Genomic DNA, 18865 nt, shown 5'->3' on the forward strand with positions numbered 1-18865 from the left:
CAGTGGTATCACTTGAGGAAAAAACCCCAGAAAGTTCTTATGCCAGCTGTTCTACGTGGTTCCATCGACTGAAAAATATGAAGTAGATCAAGTTTATGTGCTACAAAATCTTAACACATAGAAAGCTTTAATATTTCTTGTTTTTCATAACATCCAATTTAACATAAATAGGCCAAAGATCCCACATATGGAAAGGCAGAGCAAGGCAAACACAAAGGGTGAGAGAGGCTGTGGCAACTACAGTTTTATTCTTTCTCCTTTTCCTTCTGCTTTATTGAGGTATATTTGACAAATAAAAATTGTATATATTTAAGGTGTACAACTTGATATTTGATATATGTACACATTGTGGAATAATCACCACAATCAAGCTAATTAACCATCACCTCATATAGTTACATTTTTGTGTGTGCTAAGACCACTTCAGATAAAAAGTATGGAATGCGGCCAGGCACAGTGGCTCACGTCTGTAATTTTAGCACTTTGGGAGACCAAGGCCAGGAGTTTGAGAACAGCCTGGTCAAGAAGGAGACCCCACCTCTACAAAAAATTTAGAAATTAGCTGGGCGCAGTAGTGTGTACCTGTAGGTCCAGCTACTTTGGAGGCTGAGGCAGGAGAATCACTTGAGACCAGGAGTTTGAGGCCGCGGTGAGCTATGATGACACCACTGCACTCCAGCTGGGGCAAAAGAGCAAGACCCTGTCTCAAAGAAAAAAAATAATAATATGGAATGCTTCTTGAATTTGCATGTCATCCTTCTGCAGAGACCACACTAATCTCTGTATTGTTCCAATTTTAGTATATGTGCTGCTAAAACAACCTACTCCTTCTCATAACAGTCCTCCCAGACCCAAAAAGCATAAGGCAAGTAACCCAGACTTAGAGTGTACCCCAACTTCCTGGCCATAAGGATAACCCAGGGATTATTATTAGGGCAGGTGAAACAAATTAAGATAATCCAAGTCCTTCCCCAGCATGTCCTGGGGTGGGGGTGGGCAGGCCCTTTGCTCTGAGGTCATAGAGCTAGAAGGAAGTGAGCTAGAGGGGCTTGCATGCCTTCCTAGCAGAAATAGAAGAGCATGAGGCCAAAACACAGAGAGAAATAGACCTGGGAGGAAGACGTATGCAGAAAGCAAAGGGACAGGAAAAAAGAGAGAGAATGAGATGAGCTTTCCGTGTCCTTGAGTCCCTGGGTCCAGAGTGCCTATGGCCAGCCAGGTCCTTCCCTATTCTCTCAGGGACCACGAACCACTACATTCGGCTTTGTTTAATTAAAGTAGGATTTTTGCCCCTTGACTACTAGTAAGACATTATTACATTTTATCCGTTTCTGAGTAATGGCAACTATTTTTAAAATCAATCTTACTCCCACACCTAGACACCTAGGAGGAAAAAAAAATACTCTGGGAAATAAAATTAGGTTTAAACATTATTAGCTAAAGATGTCTGAGATTTTGTCTGGAATTTTCTGGTAAATATACTCTTTCATGTGCACGCGCATAAATTAATTCACACCCCAGAGACAACTGTTTAACATTTTGAACACCCAGATCAGGAGTTCACACCCCAAGGCCAAGGCTAATAGCTAACCATGTAAGGAGCCTAATCAGTAGGCCACCCTCCCGAGGAGGCTAGTGTAGCGCTTTAGATATCGCTATCTGCACCCGTACCATAAGAGATGTATTTTTTCATAGTGAAATGAGCAGTGTTCCAGATACGCCGTACAGGTTCTTTGACTCTGTAAATGGAGAATAACAATCTGGCAGCCCGGCTGCCCAACGGCTTTTCAAGTAGCACCCAAGGTCTAGAACTTGTTTACTTTCATGTCACCCTTCTTAATCCAGGATTCTTTCATTTGAGGTGACTGGAATATTAGCTTGTTTTTTGTCAGAATACGGTTACATGGGGCTGCAAGGTGTTTGTTAGAGCGCCAAGAACAAGGGGTGTGGACTTCTTTGAGTTTATAGGAACCATTTGTATGACTGCTTTCTTTTGGTCTCTTTGCTAATACAAGCTTATGTCTGTGGAAAATTTTGGTCTGAGACTACTTTTCATGGTAATAAATCATAGAAACAATGTTATAGAAGAGGAAGCATGGATCCCACCCACCTCTAACCTCTGGAAGTACTGTTATTTTTACTAGAAGAAATGGACAATCACTGAACAGACAAAGTGGCTTTGGTTAGGTCTCAAAGGTGACAGAAGCTGCTCAATGACCTCTTATGACTTAGATTCTTGAACACTGGGTTTTCATCAGTTTGGTGCCTTGACTCCTGCTTTTAGATTCATACTTCTATGATCTCTTCTTGCTGGTTCTAATTGGGTTTGGTTCCTGGGTATTAGTTTCTGTGTTTGCTTGTCGTCCACCTCTGGTTTTAGACTTAGGCCAACTCACACCTACATTTGAACACCACAATTCCCCTAGACTGATTTCATTAAAGAAAGTGTTCATTTCCAATTTGAATATGGCAAATCTTTATTACTGTACATATGATTAGCAATAATCTGTCTAAAATTAGAGCATCCTGCACTTTTACATAAAGACAGAATTTATAAACCTTTTTAAAAAAGCCTTTAATCCAAAATAATATTTTACCATGTTAATTTCTTAAGCTTCAGCCATAGTGTGTTCTTGAAGTAGATACCTTTTTTTGGGAGGCAGCCTAATTTATTGATATAGTAGTATCCAATTCTTAGCCATTCACCTTAGGAGACTGAAAATAATGGAAATGTGTTTCCATCTCCATCAGGAAAACTACATGTGGGCTCTTCTCACTACCAGAGGGTGTTTTTAGCTTCTTTGTATTATCAGCCTGAAGAAAAAATATACAAGGAATTAAACTAAGCTGCCCCTAAGGGAATGGGGTGGAGGGTGTGGTTTTGGCAGAGACCTGTGTCCTACTTACACACAGTGTGTGGATGAGGAGATGCCTGAATGGGGTCTCAGGGTAGGTGGGCACTAGATGCTATGGCTTGGAAGCTCTGGGAGAGTTGCCCAAGCCCACCCTTGGCATGGAGGGAGCGGAGTCACCTGCTTTCAAAGGACCATGAGGAGTTATAGAGCATCTGAAGTGGCAGCTACAATGGTCTGAGGACCAGGGTCCTTCGCTAAATGTTCTGGAGTGTGTAATTACCCTCCCACCATTTCCCATATTACTCCAAGGTCACAGTCATATTTATTGCACACCTGTGTTTTGGAGCAAATTCATACCTACCACAAGTAAATGCACAATTCTTAAAAAAATCTAGATGGAGGCCAGGCACAGTGGCTCAGGCCTGTAATCCCAGAACTTTGGGAGGCTGAGGAGGGAGGATCACTTGAGTCCAGGAGTTTGAGACCAGCCTGGGAAACACAGTGAGACCCCATCTTCACACACCAAAAAAAGCAGACCGAGTTGATCATTTTTGAAAATGAATTTGGGTTCATGGAGATTCATTATTCCTCTTACCTTTGTGTTTGTTTGAATCCTCCACAATAAAAATATTGTAAATCCTTCAAAAAAAAAAAAAGCCCTGGCACAGAGAGTATAGTTTGTCTAGCTTAGGTCAAATGCTCACCCCTTGGAAAGTCTGGAGGAAGAAGCCTGCAGGGACTCCTTTGGTTTCTGTACCAGGAGAGCACTCGGTTTATCATCCTGGACAGTGCTTCACAATAGGGGTGAGATAATTCCCCCAACAGACATTGGGATGCAGTTAGGAAGAGGGATGGAGGCTGGGTGTCCATATAATGACACATGTCCACTCCTTTGAATAATAGATGGGGCACTTTGTCAACTCTCCTCCTTCATCTCCTGTCCCCCGGCTGTGCCCTGCACTCCAGCCAGACCAGCCACCTTGCCCTTTCATGCACCCTGCTCTCTTTTGTCTCTGTGCCTCCCCATGTGGTTTTTTTTCTGCCTGATAGATCCCTCTGCTGCTTGTCTCTTGATGAAAGTCTGCTCATCCTTCAGACTCAATTCAGATGTCATCTCCCTTGACTTTCCAAGCAGGAGGTGGTATACTTTGTATGACTCTCAACTCTTCATCTTACAATAATATTTAGAGCAGTGGTTCTGCATCAAAATCAGCTGAAGAGCTGGTTAAAACACAAATTGCTTGACCTCACCCTTATGGTTTCTGTTTCAGTGGCTCTAAGGTGGGGGCCCGAAAATTTGGATTTTCTTTTCTTTTTTTTTTGAGATAAAGTCTCACTCCATCACCCAGGCTAGAGTGCAGTAGTGTCATCATGGTTCACTACAACCTCACACTCCTGGGTTCAAGTGATCCTCCCGCCTTAGACTGCTGAGTAGCTGGGACTACAAGTGCGTACGACCATGCCCGGGTAATTTTTCTTTTTTTCTTTTTTTTTTTTTTTTGTGTGTGTAGAGACAGGGTCTTGCTCTTGCTCAGGCTGCCCTCAAGCAATCCGCCTGCCTCGGCTTCCCAAAATGCTAGGATTATAGGTGTGAGCCACAGCACCCAGCCAAAAATTTGGATTTTTAACAAGTTCCCAGGTGATGCTGATGCTGCTGGTGCAGAGATCACACTTCACTAACCTCTGCTTTGGAGCACTGGGGTCCAAATCTGACAAGATATCAGCCTCACTTGTAGAACTATTAAACTATGTAGATTCCTGGATCGACTGCAGGCCTGCAAAATTAGATACTCCAAGAGTGGGATCCAGGAAACTGTGTTTTTAATAGATTTCCCAGCTGTTATTTCTGCAGTGGTCTTGCCAGTTTTTTGGACTGACATTAAGGACCACAGTGTCTGTGAGTGCTGATTAGTTAGATCCACCTCTCACTTTTAGGTAAAGAGACAGAGAGCCTGGGATATTTCTTCCTAATATGACAGAAGCATGAGAAAAAAAAATGCCTTCTTACTGGTATTATGGTAGTGAAGACTAACATAATTTCACACAAATAGTCAAAAAGTATCCCAGTTAGTAATTTAAAACTTTAAATTAAAGCAAGATGTCAATTTCTGTGTCTTAAATGAGCAATACATTGGAATAATTTAATAGATTAGAAGGGGTGGGTTGAAATGCATACTCTCATTTATTGCTGTTGGCATTATAAACTGATATACTTTCTTTGAAAAGTAATATGGCAATCTACATTAAGATCCAGAAAATGTTTGATTTTGTAATCTTAATTCAATGACCTTTGATTCAGTAATCTCACTTCTGGGAATCAATCCAATGAAAATAATCCATAATATATTAAAACATATAAGTGAATATATATTATTGTATTATTATAATAATAAAACAGTGGAAGCAATCTAAATGTCTACAAATAGAGTACTGATAAAGTAAATACATGTACTTGATGGAATATAATAAATAAATTTATATACCCAGTTATTTATTCATTTATACAAAAAATAAAATAGTTGACAAGATGTGCCCAAAGGGTTACATTAATTTGCACTTTTCCCAGCATTTTATTTGTACCTGCATTTTAGGAAATAGGTATCAATGGTATTTTGCGTTGCTTTATATATTACTTTCATAGTGGAAAAATGCTAAAATTATATTTTTAAAAGATTATATTAATTAGGAAGAGATGTATATCAGGTGCCATAGTTGAATATCAGTGTTTTTATTTCTTTTTGTTCCTGTAAAGGTATGCAGCTTAAATTTTGAATTTGTTTAATTCAGGATAGCTTTTGCCCCTAAAAAGAACTATTGAAGGCCCGGCATGGTGGCTCATGCCTGTAATCCTAGCATTCTGGGAGGCAGAAGTGGGAAGATAGCTTGAGCTCAGGAGTTCGAGACCAGCCTGAGCAAGAGCGAGACCCCGTCTCTACAAAAAAATAGAAAGAAATTAGCTAGACAACTTAAAAAAAAAAAAAAAATTAGCCGGGCATGGTGGCGCATGCCTGTAGTCCCAGCTACTTGGGTGGCTGAGGCAGGAGGATCACTTGAGCCCAGGAGTTTGAGGTTGCTGTGAGCTAGGCAGACGCCACGGCACTCTAGCCCAGGTGACTCAAAAAAAAAAAAAAGAATTATTCATTGAAGGCTTGATGGTGTCTTATTTGTTTTTCTCTTACTTAACCTTATATATTTGATTCATTTAATTCTGATTGCTCATGAAGGACAAATTTCTCATATGTGTATACTTGTATTCATCTAAATAAGGAATCATATCTAAAATATATCAAGAGCCATTAAAATGTTCTAATATTTAGGGCCAATAATTATATTTTTAAAACAAATACTAGGGCTGTGATCCAAAATGGTTTGAATATTTTAAAATTATACAAATAGGGCCAGGCGCAGTGGCTCATGTCTGTAATTCTACCACTCTGGGAGGCCAAAGTGGGAGGATTGCTTTTGAAGTCAGGAGTTTGAGACCAGCCTGAGCAAGAGCAAGACCCGTCTCTACTAAAAACAGAAAAAAAATTAACCAGGTGCAGTGGTGTGCACCTATAGTCCCGGCTACTTGGGAGGCTGAGGCAGAAGGATCTCTTGAGCATGGGAATTTGAGCTATGATGATACCATGGCACTCTAGCCAGGGGACAAGCAAGACTCCGTCTCAAAAAAAGAAAAAAAAAGAAGATTATATTTATAAGATGGTTTAAGAACATAGGAAAATGTTATAATGTTAAATTTAAAAAGCAGTATATAAGCCTGAATATTTATTATGATCACACTATGTAAAATAAATTTATTATGATATAACTATGAAAAAATAAGCATTTAAAATACTGCAAAAACTCTAAAATATTAACCTGGTTCTACTTGAATCATGAGAGAATAGATGATTTTTTTCTTGATACTTATATGTATTTTCCAAATTTCTTTTATAGTGAACATGTAGTACTTTCATATTTAAAAAAATGAAAGTATACAAAGACTATTTCAGACAACTCTAAGCCAAAAAGGGAGAAATTGAAGGCAGTAGGGGGGAGGGGGAGAGAGAGAGAGTTAGTTCCTGAATAAACTTGGCTTCAGGCCCAGATGGAAATTATATCATCAGCTCTCTCTTTTTTCCCCTCCCCCAATATCTCAGCTCAGGCTCCTCTGTGTGGTGACCTCATTTTCTTCCATTTTCCAGGCTGCCGGAAAAATAGGTTGCCCACAGCTCTAGGCTTACATCATCTACTTTAGGAGTCCCAGTGGAAAGAGACTGCTGTCTCCCAATGTCTCTATATGAGTTCCAGAGAAGAACTCTTATAAACCCTTCTTGGGCCATATGCCCACCCCTATACTAATCACAGGGTCTGGGGAATGGAGTTTTAAGATTGGGCAGGCTTGTGATATATGCCCACATTTGTCCCAGAGAAGAGAATCTGATACAGGAAGAGAAAAAAAGGATGATAGCCAGCCAAGTTAAGAAAGATACTGGGCCGGGCATGATGGTGCACTGTAATCTTAGTACTTTGGGAGGCCAAGGAGGGAAGATTGCTTGAGGTCAGCAGTTCAAGACCAGCCTGAGCAAGACCGAGACCTCCATCTCTACAAAATATAGAAAAATTAGCTGGGTGTGGTGGCTCGCACCTGTAGTCCCAGCTACTCTGGAGGCTGAGGCAGGAGAATTGCTTGAGCCCAAGGGAACTTGAGGTTGCAGTGAACTATGATGATGCCACTGCTCTCATGCCCAGGCAACAAAGCAAGACACTGTCTCCAAAAAAAGAAAAAAAAAGATATTGGTAAGATATTGGTACCACAGTTCACTGACATCATCCACACTGTCTTTCCATCTACACAATTCCAAAAATGTCCCTTGCTGATTTTAATGTAACATCTTTAGGTACAGTTCATCTCCCAATGAGACAATCCAAAGTCTCACCTAGTGACCACATTGTCTTAAAGTCTAGTAACTCTGGGCTATATTCTTTCCTCTTAGTGAGGTGGAAATAGGGCTCTTCATGGTCCTGCAATGCAAATGTCATCTACATTTTCTTCCCTGGCAGTGAAATAAGCTCTTTGGTGGGTCAATCTTGCTGCCCTGGTTTGGCACCGGTGAGGAGAAAATCTCCCTTGTCTATCCTATTCTAGGATTGCACTACTTTAGCCACCAACTTCTTGCTGGACTGATTATGGAGCCTTGGGTATTGTCTTAGGCTTTGAACAAGTACAGGCTTATTTCCAAGTTGGGGTTTTCTGGGGTCTCCCTTCAGACCTCAGCTGACTTTTTGCCAATTTTATACTTTCTGCCAAATTTATTCCATAAACTAGGGCTCAAGGTATCCTCCTGGCTCAGCCTCCAAAATAGTTGGGACTACAGGCAAGCGCTACCATGCCTGGCTAATTTTTCTGTATTTTGTAGAGATGGGGATCTCTCTATGTTGCTCAGGCTGGTCTTAAACTCCCGACCTCACGCATAAACTGGGCAGCAACACCAGAAATCTTACTCTTCCCTCACAGTTTCTGTCTCTTAGCAACAGACCTCAGCTTTGCTTATCCTATAATATCAGCTCTCAATCTGCCCATCCTATAGTCTCCCGTAATGGCCAACTTGCCCCTAGCTATATCCCAGTGGCTAGTGTTTTGCCACAGGCATGAATTTTAATTATGTTTGGCAGGGAATAACAGAGTTGAAAGAAAGTGATGAGCAAAACAGGATTCCCTAATCTGTAGCCTCTTAAGTCTCCAGTGGGTTCCCTGTCTCTCTCTGTATTAATTCAGGTTGGAGCACAGAGTTCAGCTTTTTCAAGTTATCAAGAAGAATTATTTGACCCTCAGTGGTTCTGGATTGCTGGCTAGAGGCAGAACAGGCCTCCCCATGTGCGGTTGTCTTTCTGCTTTCAGACAAGTGAGCTTAGATTCAAACTTGTCCCTTCTTCCTATTATAGTTTAGCAGGGCTGCCACCTGGCATCTCCATGTTTGTGTCATTGCAGTTTGGCAGTATGTTCAGAAAAGTGGGATACCGTGTTGGGTTGGGCCTAGGTCATGTGCCCAGCTCTGAAGCGGCAGAATTTACTGGAGAAAGGGAAAAGGAGTGGGAAAACATGCTAAAGTAGACTGCAAGCCACAATCTAACCTTTATTTTTAAAAGAATTTAGTACTTTGTATAAAAGTCCTCCAAACTAAAGCTGCAAATGTATGCGTAGAGAAGATTCTTAGGATCACACTCTAATCTGTAAAAAAATTACAAGGTGATCTCAGACAGAACAAGAAAATAGTCGGAGCCATAGAACAAGGAAAACAGCAAAAGACTTTGCCACCCTGTCTTCACGCCATGAGAAATGCAAGAACCTATCCTGTAAATATTCATTAACTTCTGACAGCTTCCAAATTAACATGTAGAGTCTAAATTTCAAAAGCACTTTTAGAAGATGCCTCACTCAATGTTATATACATCATTTTCATTTACATATATGTTTTGTTTTTATAATATGTGTTTTTAAAGCCTCCTTTTTAGGTTTATATTATCATTTAGTGGATACCTGTATTCCCAAACGAGAGGATTTCCTCTCCAGTGAAGAACTTTCTGCCAGCTTTGAACCCCCTTATCCAGAACCACTCTTGGTCCCCAGCCTTTTTGGTTTTACATCTTGGTTCTCTATATTGTTTCCCCCCATAACCCCACGTCCAGTCCAGATCCCTGGCTTAGTGAGCCTAGCCCCCTTCATGGAAATAGGCTGGAAAATATAATTTCAACATGTTGCTAATTTTTTTTGAATTTTTTAAAAATAAACTTTTTGTTTCAGGATAATTTTAGATTTACAGAAAGTTGTAAAGATAGTACAGAGAATCCCTTTATATCCTTCATCCAGTATCCTCTAGTGTTAACATCTTACATAGCTAGGGTACATTTGTCAAAATTGTGAACAAATGTGAACCTGAAAGAACCAATTCTTCAAGACAGCTCCCAAGTGGCCAACTGGGCCCAAATTAAAATAGAGCCAAGCATCCATTTTCTAGAGGTCACACACATACTCTGAGTCCCCTGAAAACCTGTACCTCTTTAACTTTGGGCCTCTCAGAGCTCACCTACTCCAACTAATTAGGGCTCATCCGTCTCAACCAATCGGAACTCAGCTGCATCAACCAATCAGAACAAAGCAAGTTTCAGTCTTTCATGTGCATAAATGGACATGATTGGGAACCTGGATGGGAACTTTTGCTATAAAACCTAAGCCTTCCCTCTGTTCTCTGGAGCACACATTCATTTTACATCTCCCCTGTTTGCAAACTGTTCACTAGAATAGTCTCCTCCAAACTCCTAAGAAATTAACATTGTTACACTACTATTAATTGAACTCCAGCCTGTATGGATCTCACCAGTTTTCCACTAATGATTTTTTCTATTCTAGGATCCAATCCAAGAGAGCACATTTCATTTAGTCTGCTAAATTTTGAAACAAGTTATTTTGTCAAGTCGTTTCCAGTTATGTCAATTATGATGAATGTGGCATTTTAATATTTAAGTTAAACTATTCATTAGCAAAAGCAACACAAGTTGTCAAGATGCCCCTTATTTTGTAATTATGACTCCTCTAGGAAGAGTCTCTATTATTTGTTTGGCACATTCTAGCTATATATAGTTTCATACATTCTCTACAAGATGTAGTTTTCACAGCAGTAAGAGTCCAGAGAAGTACAAGAAATTCACAGCATTCTAATTTTTAGTGGAAAACAATCTCATTCTTCCTAATATAATTAGTAGAGTTAGGACTTTATTCCCATGTCATGCTATAAGGATAGTGTGAATATAACTTATTAATACATTATAATAATCATCACAGTCTGAGCCACAGAAACCTCAAAAGACCACAGAAACAGATTCCTGTCCAACCAACTTCTCTAGGGGGAAAGACACTTGCCAACAAAACCCAAAATCTGTCTCAAGGAGTAATAATCTGGAGTAATTTGGGGGAAAGTAAAAGTTACTTTGCAATTTTAAATAAAGACATTTTCAGACCTGTAGAAACTATCTTATATTCAAGACCCTTTTTAAAAAAAAATTACATGTGTCTTTCATTTTAAGAAACTAATGTTTTAGGTATTTAAACAAAAGAGCTGTAAAGAATTCTACTAGAAGTCAATTTAAGGACTTACCCAGTCCAAGAGAAATACAGCACTTCACTAAGTGTACAGTACATCTAGTCCCTGCCACAATTAATAGTTCCCTTCAGTTGTTATCATCCAGCACAGGATGGTATGTGAAATTCTTACAGAAGGTGCTCTCTCTCTCTCTCTTTCTGTTTCTCTCTCTGAGAAAAAAAATTTTTTTTAAGACTTACCTAAGTTATTTTGTAAAACACAAAGAAAGCAAAGACAGAGGAGGAGGCCAGGTGTGGTGGCTCACATCTTTAATCCTAGCACTTTGGGAAGCCGAGGCAGAGGATTGCTTGAGTTCAGGAGTTCGAGACCAACTTGAACAGCCAGAGCCCATCTCTACCAAAAAAAAAAAAAAAAATAGAAAAATTAGCCAGATGTGGTGGTGTGCACCTGTAGTGCCAGCTGCTAGGGAGACTGAGGCAGGAGGATCCACTTGAGCCTAGGAGTTTGAGGTTGCAGTAAGCTATGATGATGCCACTGCACTCCAGCTCCAGTGACAGAGTGAGACCCAGTCTCAAAAACAAAACAAAACAAAAAAGATAGAGGAGGAATGCAACAGAGAACAACAAAATATTTTCCCACTATTAGAATATAAAGAAGGCAAATAAAGATATTATGTATTTAGGTTTTCATTTAGCACTTTGTTTTCTGGAGGAATAAGGAATATAGGAATTTAGCTAATTAATAAAAAAGAAAATAAAACAGAATATTTATTATATATAGCACCTTATCGCTTCCTAATGACTTGCTTATCCACAGTATCTTGAATAGTTAACTGGTGACTTTATATTTTAGGCACAGCTACTATGGCTGCTAGCACAAAGTAAACAATGTCTAATTGTCCCCTGAAGCTATTTCAAATGTCACTTCCTCTGTCAGAGAGGCTTTCTGATTCTTCCCAGCTTCAGTTTGAGGGTGGAATCTGTACTCACTCTGTCCCCTTTGCTCCCAAGATACTCAACCAATTAATTTTACGTATTTCTATGATAGCACTTATCACATTATCACCTCATTTAAGAATACCATCTTATTCAACTTTTAATCTTCATAAAAAACAAGTGACCATGTTATAGGATGAATTTTGTCCCCCATTCATATTGGAAGCCCTAACCCTCAGTATCTCAGAATGTGACTCTATTTGGAAAGAGAAATGGCCTTGAAAGAGGTGATTCAGTTAAAATGAGGCCTTTAGTGTGGGCCCCAATTGAATATGACTGGGGTCCTTATAAGAAGAGGAAATTTGGATACACAGCAAGCCAGCAGGGATGTATGCAGATAGAGGAAAGACCATGTGAGGACACAGTGAGGTGGCCAACTGAAAGCCAAAAGCCTCAGAAGAAACCAAACCTACTGACACCTTCATCTTGGACTTCTAGCCTCCGGAACTGTGAGAAAATTAATTCCTGTTGTTTAAACAATCCGGTCTTGGTGTTTTGTTATGGCAGCCCTAGCAAACCAACACAGACAGTCATAGGTAAATTAGTGTAGTAACTGTTTCAAAAGTGCCAGTTGTTATGTGTAATTGGCAGTTATTATGCATCTATACCTTATATATAGATTATTTATGCACTTGCTTAGCAAGCTTTAGGAATTCATGTTTCTCTGCATTCATGTCTCTTTTATGCTTGCCTTTAAGTTCTATGGGTGTCTGTTTCTTTGTGTGTTAGGTAGTTGAGTGAATTACTGTTTGTAGTAATTTACCTTGTCTTAAAGTTATTTTTGACTGGCAGATTTGTAGAGTGCTTCCTCCTCCCCCAGAAACATAAGTTCACCAGCAGAAGCCAAAAATAAGGTGCTCAACCTTCATAACCCCGACCTTGGAGTAAATAGAGCGATAGGCACATCTCAAGATGTCACGAGACTCAGCACAGGACAGCCAGAGCCCCAGGAAGTTGTTAGTGCCCATGTGTTGGTCATCTGGAAGCTACTGCAGTGGCTGCCTGGAGTAGGGCGGAAGCCGGGAAGTAGACATTGCACGATTGGCTTCATTTCTGTCGTATGGTTTTGGGGTCAGCTATGGCGGGACTTGGGGAGGCCAGGTAACCATGACAGCTGCAGTTATAGATGCAGTTAATGCTGCACCCCTTTTGGGGTCCAAAGAAATGAGTTTGGAGGAACCAAAGAAAATGACTGGAGAAAGAAGGAGCTAGAAGAACAGGGAAAATTGGGCAATGCCCCTGCAGAAGTTGATGAAGAAGGAAAAGACATCATCCCTCATATTCCTCAGTGTATTTCTTCAGTGCCATGGACTATATAGATCCATCAAAAGGACCTACTTTAAAGCACCAGAGACCACAACCACAGAAACAAAAGCAGTACAGCTCATCCAGAGAATGGTACAAGAGGGGTGTAAATGACAATTCCATAATTATGAAGTACTGCAAAGGAGCATGTGAAAATTGTGGAACCATGACACACAATAAGAAAGACTGCTTTGAGAGACCAAGGCAAGTTAGAACCAAATTTACAGGTACTAATATAGCTCCAGATGAACATGTCCAAACTCAACTGATGTTTGACTATGATGGGAAGAGGGATAGGTGGCATGGCTGCAATCCAGAAGAACACATGAAAATTATAGAAGAATATGACAGAGCTGATCTGGCAAAACAAACATTGAAAGCTGAGAAACTCCAAGAAGAATTAGACTCAGGAAAAGTAGTAGAACAGGCTAATTCTCCAAAACACCAGTGGGGAGAAGAGGAACCAAATTCTCAGACAGAGAAAGACAGTAATAATGAAGATGAAGCTGAAGAGAAATATGCAGATGATATTGACACGCCTGGACAAAATTTTGACTCTAAGAGACTAATTACTGTCCAGAGTCTCAGGATTTGAGAAGATATTGCAAAAGATGTAAGGAATTTAGATCCACATTCCACCTACTATGATCCAAAAACTAGAGTAATGAGAGAGAATCCTTATGCCAATGCTGGAAAGAATCCAGATGAAGTGAGTTATGCAGGAGATAACTTTGTTAGATACACAGGACACACCATTTCAATGGCTCAGACACAGTTGTTTGCTTGGGAAGCCTATGACAAGGATCTACATGAAGTGCATCTGCAGGCAGATTCTACAAAACTACAGCTAGAGTTATACAACTAGAGTTGTATAAGTCCTTCAAAGTCAAAAAAGAAGACTTCAAAGAACAGCAGAAAGAAAACATCCTGGAAAATTATGGTGGCCAAAAACATTTGGATGCACCTCCACCTGAGTTGCCCAGACTGAAGGCTACGTGGAGTACTCAAGACATGGGACAGTCATCAAAGGACAAGAGCAGGCTGTTGCCTGCTCTAAATATGAGGAGAATGGGGATTTATAAAAATACTTTTTTGTAAATTAAAAATTTATATTTCTTTAATTTATTTAACCCTGTATATCCAAAGTATTATCATTTCAACATGTAATCACTGGAAATACAATTACTAAGGAGATATTTTACATTTTTTTTATACTGTCTTCAAATCTGATGAGTATTTCACACTAGCAGCATATCTGAATTCAAATGGTAAATTGTAACAATCAAAGTGAAATGTAGTTCTACCAAAATAATAAAGTTGTGTGTAATGCGAACATATTTTACATTGCTTCAGTTTTTTAAATTTAAATCAATAAAAATGAAATAAAATAAAAAATTCAGTTCTTCAGTCATTCTAGCCATATTTCAAGTGCCCCATTGTCGTACATCTGGTGGCTTCTGTATTGGCAGTGGGTGGGATATAGAGTATGGGACTCTGCCTCCAGGGCATACCTAATTGGAGCAGCAGCAGCCATCAATCACTGCTGAGCCAATCAGATTCTTCCCCCCAGGATTTTGAATTTTGAACCGAGATAAACAGAGACTAGAGAAGTTTGCCGCTGAGTCATGTTAGTGGCAGAATTCCAAGGAAAGGTTTGTGAGCAGCTGTTGCCAGGGTCCCCAAAGCTTCCTTAGCTTCTGTTCATGGTTGGTTGTTCAGTCCTTTGGATTCCGTGACAGCCTAATATATTTCCAGTAGTTCTTTTTTCTTGTGCCAGCTCAAGTTGTTTCTGTTCCTTGTAACATTAATTTAAATAAATAGATAAAAATCTTAGCAAATAAATTTCCTTAAGAAGAGATACATTAAAAATACATAATTATGCAGACATGTACACATTTATGCAAAGCTGCTTTGACTACGTTAGAAAACTCATAATTGTCCAGCGTGTTATCAACTCTCAACAGAATGGAGCAATAATCATTCAAAACAGTAAATTGATACAAAAAGAGCATTTATTTGGTTTTGGAATGCATTTGTATGAATGGGGATGGGGGAGGGGCAGAGTAAAAACAGGATACAGCTTCCTAATTGTTTTACAGAGAATTTAATCAGCATGAATTCTCCAAAAATGACGTTGATCACACAGCAGGTGCTTGATAAATGCATGTTGATTAATTGATTTAGAATACACCAGCTGTCGGTGAAAGAATGTGATCCACAATCAAACCATTTGACAGAAGAAAGCCAGGATGGCTCTTAAAATTAGTAACAACATTGAATTCTACATGCAAATAATCCAGAGACGGTGTTGCTGTCTTTACTTCCATTCCTAGATGAGAATAAGATAATCATACTCTGCTTTGGGAGGAAGCTATTTAGTGTTCAAGGCTGTAAATTGTAGGTAAACACATTCTCCAGTCATTTGTTCCCAGTCCTGGGTATGTATCTGGAAGGCCTTTCAGTTGCAGATACCACTTGGGGGGTTGGTGTTGTGGGGGGAGCACATGCAACCATAAGTGATCTCCCCTGATCCTAGGGAGCTTCCATTTTTTCTCTTCTTAGCATCAGATAATCAACATTTAAATTTCACTAGGTTGAAAAAGAGAATTAAAAGAGGGTTTCAGAATATCAGGCTTAAATGGGTGGAGGTGAATCTAATCAAGCCTCTAGAATTACTACCAGTTTATGGAAAGTATCAGATAAAGAATGCACACGGGAAATCAAGAAGCGGTGGGGGGAGAAGGGGAGGAGGGGAGGGGTAAAAAAACTACCTAATAGGTACAATGAATAATCAGGTGATGGGCACACTTATAGCCTTGACTAAAGCATTATAAAGCTAGCCATGTAAAGAAAACATTTGTACCTTCTTAATATTTTGAAATTAAAAAAATTAAAAAAAAAAAAGAATGCATACAGGGATACAATCACCCAAATCCACGATATGGAAAATTCTATAGAACAAATGACCTGGCATTTTCAACAAATAGCACATTCTAGAATTATTTTGCAATTCTACAGTTACATTGGAGGATGGTGTCCCCCTGTAGACCATTATTTTAGGCTGGGTTCCTTAGATATAAATTTCGAGGTGGAGAGCTGCATTCAGAGAGAGACCTCTGTGAGGAAGCGAGGAAGGTGGGATTAGACCCTGAAGAAGCTGACTCCAGTTAGGTGCCAGTGGTGGCCCTGGTCATCCTATGGGCAGTTTTGGAGTGGGGATGACCCTTCAGAGTTGTCCCAAATTGAGGCAAGGGGGCTGGACTATGTATTCCTGCCTTCAGCCAGGAATCCCTCCTGCCCTCATTTGATGGGGCCTGCTTCGTATAACTTTAGGAGAAGCAGTTCCTTGCAGGCATGGGGTGTTGCCAGTGAGGGATGCAGCTGTGAGACAACAGCAGCTGAAATTCCTAGCAGTTATGACATGAGAGTGTTGGCCCTGAAAAGAAACTCTCAACGGAGAACAACAGTATCCATTACGATAATAAAAAACAATTCAATCCTGAGATTAGTGACACTTAGCTATTTTCAAACCATAATTTGCATAATATCATGGATATTATATTTATAAAATTCTAAAATATCATTACCATAAAAGTTCTGGCATCTGATATTATACATAATATTTGAAATTATCTGATATCAGTTGTTCTATATTTTGACATAGGAAAATAAAGTACTGTGTTATATCCACTTGTTAAACCCTTTAATTATACCACCATTTTGGGAACGCTTTTGGGGGGGCACTTTCTTTGTTTGGCTGTCAGGCTGCTGAACTTGTCTTCCTTCCACGCCACTGGCCACTCCTTCTTCACGTTCTCTGATGACTTCTCCCCATCTCCCGGCCTCTGAATTGTGGAGTGCTTCAGTAGGCTTTGTCCTCAGACCTCTTCTTCTTCTTTATCTTTCAAAAAAATTTACTTTCATTTTCTAGATGTTCTCATCTCATCTCACAGCTTTAAGTATCATGTATACCTTGATGACTCACTGATGTTTATCTCTTCCTTGAACTCCAGGCTAGCATATCCAAATGCTTATTCAACGTCTCTACTTGGGTATCTATACACATCTCAAACTTAACATGTTCAAACCAAACCTATTATTTTCCCTCACTCCCATCCCTTGCAAAAATGCCTCTTCCCACAGTCTTCAAAAATCTCCACAAATAACAACCCTATTCTCCCAATTGCTCAAGCCAAAAATCTCGGACTCGGTCTTGAGTAATCTAAATAAAATTTCAGACATTATGCCAATTCACTCACAGATGCTTCGTTATACATCTATAAGTGATAAGGACTTTATTTTTCTTCACATAAACACCACAGCTAACAAAATTAATGTAATTCTTTAATATCATCTAAGACCTGGTCTGTATTCAAATATCCCTAATTATTTTAAAGATGCCATTTTACAGTTGTTTTGTTCAAATTAAGATTGAAGTAGGGGACAAAATAAACAATTAAATATAAAATATGTCAAGTGGTAATCAATACTGCAGAGTGACGGGTAGACAGTACAAAGTAAAAGAGACTATTTGATTGGCTATTTAACCCAGAATTCAGGAAAGTCCTTCATGATAAAGTGACATTTGAGCGGAAATTGGAATAGTGTTTTAAGAAAAACATGATCAATTGTGTCAAATGCAAATTGTGTTCTTGGGTACCTTGACTAAAGCTGCTTTTGTGGAATGGTGGAGGCAAATGTCTGATTGGAATGGCTTCAGGAGAGAATAGGAAGATGAAGTGGAAACAGAAAATATAAACAAGTCTGTAGAGAAATTTTCCACATAGGGAAGCTAACAAGTGGGGCATTGACTAGAAGGGATGTGGAGCCAATGGATTATTTTTTTTTCCAAATGGGAAATATTACAGCATGTTTGATATTAATAGGAATGATTTAGTAGGGTGAAAACATTGAAGATGCAGGAGAGAGAGAGAACAATTGCTAGAGACAGGGCCTTGAGAATGTAGGAGGGGATGGAATCCAGTGCACAACTGCAGATGGTGTCTTTAGACAGGAGGATGGACAGTGTATCTATAGTAACAGGAGAGAAGGCAGAATATGTGGGCCCTGGTCCTGGTAGGTCAGTAAATGTGGTGGGAGTAGGGGAAGTTCTCTTCTCAGTGAATAGGAAGCAAAGTCGTCAGCACAGGGATCAGGAGATGTTGGAGGGGTGAAGAGAGGAAAAGCAATGAAATAGTTCCCTACGAGAGTCAAGATGAAGTGGGCTAGGGAATGTACTGGGACTCTATTAAAGGCCCATTTGAGGCTGGGGCCATGAATTTGCAGTGAGTATCTTCTGCATGGTTGTTTATTTTTTTCCCAGTCACATTTAGCTGCTGGGTGTGACACAGGAAGAGAGTTGGCTTTCACTGGGCCTGGAGTTTGGCCATAAAGTACAGCAAAGAGGGAGAGAGGTAAAGGGTTTGAGAGAGTATGCAACAGAGTAATTATAATGATGGACCATGAAATATAAACTAGAGAGGCAGAAAAGAAAAAATACAAGGGGGAAGTTATGGGCAGTGAAAACATGATAATGGCCTGTAGGTTTCAGAGGGAGTGGAAGAATTGTGGGAGTCAAGAAATAGTGAGAGTGAGCTGGAAAAATAGAAGGTGGTGGTAACTTAAG

General features: G+C 39.7%; 2 pseudogenes; one reads left to right on the forward strand and one right to left on the reverse strand.

Moving 5' to 3' along the window:
• Nucleotides 1-720: 720 nt before the first annotated feature.
• On the reverse strand, nt 721-820 carry LOC123637584 (annotated as a pseudogene).
• Nucleotides 821-13032: 12212 nt separating this feature from the next.
• Nucleotides 13033-15499, forward strand: LOC123637427 (annotated as a pseudogene).
• The last annotated feature ends 3366 nt before the right edge of the window (nt 15500-18865 follow it).

Source organism: Lemur catta, chromosome 4, assembly GCF_020740605.2.
Source record: "Lemur catta isolate mLemCat1 chromosome 4, mLemCat1.pri, whole genome shotgun sequence".
Classification (NCBI taxonomy): domain Eukaryota; kingdom Metazoa; phylum Chordata; class Mammalia; order Primates; family Lemuridae; genus Lemur; species Lemur catta.